This window comes from Meleagris gallopavo, chromosome 1 (genome assembly GCF_000146605.3).
Source record: "Meleagris gallopavo isolate NT-WF06-2002-E0010 breed Aviagen turkey brand Nicholas breeding stock chromosome 1, Turkey_5.1, whole genome shotgun sequence".
NCBI lineage: Eukaryota > Metazoa > Chordata > Aves > Galliformes > Phasianidae > Meleagris > Meleagris gallopavo.
The window spans coordinates 156,567,093-156,572,051 of NC_015011.2; positions in this window are offsets into that span (position 1 = coordinate 156,567,093).

Below are 4,959 nucleotides of genomic sequence, written 5' to 3' on the forward strand. Positions count from 1 at the left end.
TCTTTTTCTTTTTCTTTTTCTATAAAAAGGGGTGTTTAATAATGTAATAATAATACAGATTTGAAAAGTCTGAAGAGAGAATTAAATCTATGAAAGAGATCTGTGGATCTCTTTCATTCGTCTCGCCTGGACGCCTACCTGTGCGACCTGGTGTAGGGAACCTGCTTTGGCAGGTTGGTCTCGATGATCTCTAGAGGTCCCTTCCAACCCCTACAATTCTGTGATTCTGTGATTCTTTCACAGAATTCACAGTAGCCAGCACATTACATCGAAGATACATTAATGACTACTAAGAAAAATTTTACTTCCTGTAAGTTGCCTGGATTGCAAGATGGAATTGCCATTCACAGGCCCAGAGATCTCACTTGATCTGACTCTCAAATCCCACTGGCCTGAATTAGTAGTCCTTAAAATTTCAAAAGATTGTCATTATTTTTGATAGTACAGTGAAGTAAAAGAAAACACACCTAAGAATTTGTAGTCTTCCATGACAACAGAAGATATTATGTCCTGGGAAAAGCATTAGGTAAGGAACATTAAATCTGCAACACTTGAAAAACTAGAAGTCAAGCATTCTATTTGAAATGTCATAATATCATGCATACTGAACATCTGAGTGTTGCTATATTTTCCTTTTTAAAGTCACAGTCCAAACAGTTCTCTTCTAATCATACATATACTAGTTCCATGCATACTCATATAAAGATAGAAAACTAAGACCTATAACACACTACAAGATTTTTTGTAATGAGATTTTAGACCTAAACCAAAACAAAAAATGCAGGAAACAATTAAAGGATTTGGAAAAATAATAATAATAATAATACCAAGTAGAAAAATGAAATCTCATTTTGAACACATTTACAAGGATTTATCTGGAAGTAATGTCTCTTGTTTTATATGCTGATCCATAATATCAGAGGAACTCATAGTTTAATGAAGTATAAAGAAATAGCAGGGTTTAAATTACAGATTTTACTGGGAAATCTTGATATTGCTAGTCTCATCTTTAGGAAAACCTAAACATACTTCCTTTGCACATTCATGATATAGTCTGTCTATCCCTCACAGAGTTGAAATATTCAAATTGCAAATCAGTTCAGCACATAGTCTCCATAGTTTTAACTCACTAGTGGCATTTGAGACAAGCGAAAAGGCCTAATTAACTTGACATAGAAGATACAAAAAAGATTTTTTGGAGATGCAGCTTTAAACTGAGAAATAAGAAGGAAATGTACAGGTAGTGAAAGCTGGGATGAGTGTCCTGGGAAGAAAACAGGGAATCTATCCAGACATGCAGAGATGAGATTGGGAAAGCCAAGGTACACATGGACGGAATCTTGGCAAGGAATTGAAAAAGAACAAGAAGGAATTCTACAGATAAATTGGTCAGAAGAGAGAGACCACAGAGAGGATACCCCTCTCTGGTAGGTAAGAAGGGAGAACTGGCTTCTTCAGACATGAAGGAGGGTGAGGTACTCAACAAGACCTTTTCTTCAGTCTTCACTGGCAGTCAGGCTTCCTGTTCCTCTAACATCCTTGAACCTCTAGGCAGGGGTTGGAGAAGCAAAATCCTTTCCACTGCAAAAGGAGAGAAAGTCAGAGACTGCCTCATGAGACTGGATGTGTATGAGTTCATTGGGCAATGTGACGTGCATCCCAGGGTCCTGAAGGAACTGGCTGCTACAGTTGCCAAGTCACTCATTGTCATATTTGAAAATTCATGGCTGTCAGGTGAAGTCTCCAGTGACTGGAAAAATGGAAATGATGAGCCTTATGTCTGTGCCTGGGAATATCATGGATCAGATCCACCTGAAAGAGATGCTAAGGCACAGGTGATTGGTGGTAACCAACATGACTTCATCAAGGGTAAATCATGCCTGACAAACTTGGTGGCCTTTTATGATGGAGTTACAGTGTTGGTAGATAAAGGAAGAGCAATTGATGTCATAACAAGAGGAAAACACAAGAAAAATAAATGGAGTAGCACAGAATAAATTTAACTTCATCTCAGTTGAAACCAGGATAGTCAATGAACATATTCATGAGTGGAAAAAATCAACCCTGACATCATACAGTTATAGAAATTTTGGCTGGCCTCCAAAGGTCATCTAATTCTGATTGAAGAAGGACTGTTTCTAAGATTGGATTGATTTCCTGTGTTGATTTAAATGCTTTTATATGGATTGCAAGAGGAAAATGTCCACTGTCTTTTCGGATTCCCTAATCTACAATTTCCTGGATCCTTTTTCTTATTCTTTCTGAAGACAGACATATATTTAGGCTTTTGTAGATGTCAGACACCTTCTTGAATGAACAGTTAATTTCAGAACCCATCAGCTTTTTCAGCATCTTCAAATACATCATGTCTGGCCTCATGGACTGGAATACATGCTGGTTTCCCAACTAATCTCTAACACGTTGCTGCCCAGCCCTCTCCTTCTCAAATCAAACTGGTGTCTCCAGAAGTGTGTAAACAGCTTTTGTGTATGGAGGCTTAAATAAATGAACAAACAAACAAGCAAACAAACAAACAAATAAATGTTTTTTTTTTCTATATTGCTAACCAATTTGCATTAGCTATTACCAACACACATATATTTTCTCTAAACTGATTTTTGTACCTGACACATTTGTAGAATCCCCTTTTTTTCCCCTCTGTTTCTACTTAGTTTTAGCTTCATGGAGGCTTTGCTATTCCTGATTTTGTCCCTTAAAGACAACATTTCCATTTTCTTCTTTTGTTTCCTGTACATGTTTTTGCATATGACACTTTCGGATTTGTATTTCTGTTCATCAAAGCTTCCTTATAAGATTAGTAGGTTTTCTACCAATTTTTCTGTTTTTCTTCACAATGGAATGGTTTATCTTTGAGGTTTCAGAAAGTTTTCTTTGAAAATCAGTCCACTCTCTTTGTCATGGCAGTTTCCCAGGAGATTTTGCCCAGCAATTTCATAAATAGACTAAAGAACAATTTCCTAATATCCAGAGTTTTGCCCTGGTACTGTTTACCACTTCAGGCTTCCTAAAGATTTTGCAGTTATTATCTTACTGTCAAAATCACTTGGGCTTTCATCTCTGACACATTAATATTCTTCTTTGATCTGCAGCTTGACTTGAGTATTGCTCCTTCTTGTTCCTTTTAGCATTTTCTTTAGGGAATGGTCATTAACTTTGTTAAGCTTCCTGTACAATACACCTTTCTGTGTCAACAACTGTACACACGAGAATTTGTCTGGTGACAGTGTCTGCTCCTGCCTCTGTCTTTTACTGAAAGGATTAAGGAAACTGTTTCTTCGGACCTGATCTCCTCTTTTTTGTCCTCATCTTTGATTTATTCAGGCAGATCCTGTTAGTAACATTTACATACAGGTGTTGTGGCCAACTTCCAGCCCTGAACAAAGACACTAGCAGTGTCTGTTAGTCATCTGCTTAGTCTCTGTTCTGCTCACGGTGAAGAGATGGGATACCCATTTCAGATTCTGCTAATAGAAGCTGTAGGTTCATTTATAGAGATAGTGGTGAGTCTTGAATTCTTGGAGCGAGTCCAGAGGAGGACCACTAAAATGATCAGAGGACTGGAGTACCTCTCCTATGAGGAAAGGTTGAGGGAACTGGCCTTGTTTAGCTTGGAGAAGAGAAGGCTCTGGGGAGACCTCACTGTGACCTTCCAGTACTTGAAGGGCGCATATAAACAGGAGGGGGAACAGCTGTTTACAAGAGTGAATAGTGATTGGACAAGGGGGAATGATTTTAAACTGAGACAGGGGAGGTTTAGGTTAGATACTAGGAGGAAGTTTTTCACACAGAGAGTGGTGAAGCACTGAAACATGTTGCCCAAAGAGGTTGTGGATGCCGTATCTCTGGAGTCATTCCAGGCCAGACTGGACATGGTTCTGGGCAGCCTGGTCTAGTGGTTGGCGACCCTCCACATAGCAAGGGGGTTGAAACTAGATGATCATTGTGGTCCTTTTCAACTCAGGCCATTCTATGATTCTATGATATGATTCTATGAAATAAAGGTCATTGCACATTATTGGTAGTATATTACAAATAACAGTTTCATATTTTAATTTGACCGGAATAAGTAAGCTTTTTTCCAAACTACTTGTTGGATCCTTATCTATCCAAAATACAGACCTCCAGTGCTGAAGTTCATAGAGTAACTAATCATAGTAATAGATTGTCATTCCTCTCATATCAGCTGTGGTTTTCAAAAATACTTGATTACAGAAGACAGAGGTGTCTCGTACTTTAATTATTAATATCTTCTTTAATTTCTTTCTTTTTTCTTTCTTAAATATTCACAGAGTCACAGAACAATCAAGGTTGGAAAAGACCTTCAAGATCATCCAGTCTAACCATCCATCTATGACCAATAATACTCACTAACCCACATCCCTCAACATAAAATCTGAACATTTCTTGAGCAACTCCAGGGTCGGTGACTCCACCCCTATTGCCCCTATTTTATGTTACAAGACAACAGCAGGGAAGACTAGTGATGCAGACATTGTTCCAGACAAAAAAGCTATTTTATCAAAATATGAATTGGTAAAAATTAGTCACTCTATTTCCAACACCAAAGAGAATTTGAATTCGTATTTTAGTGCATCATCATCTCATCATTTTTATTTGGTTGTATGTATAGCAAAGTGGCATTGGATCTTTAAAAAGTCACTTTGGCCCTTCAAAAGAAAATAGAGAACAAGAACAGATACATATTTAAAGAGGAACAAAAAGACAGAAGTTTACAAAATATCAAGGTTTATTTTTGATTAGTTTCTCAGGATATAATTATCTCTCCTGTGCATTCAAATTGTACTGCATGTATATCTGGTGACACTGGGAGTCAAAAATCGTTGTATCTGTATGCATCCAGTTTGTGTTTGGCAGAAAGGAGGTTATAGATATACATGTATTCCACAGAAAAATATATAGAAACTGTGGGCATGGGAA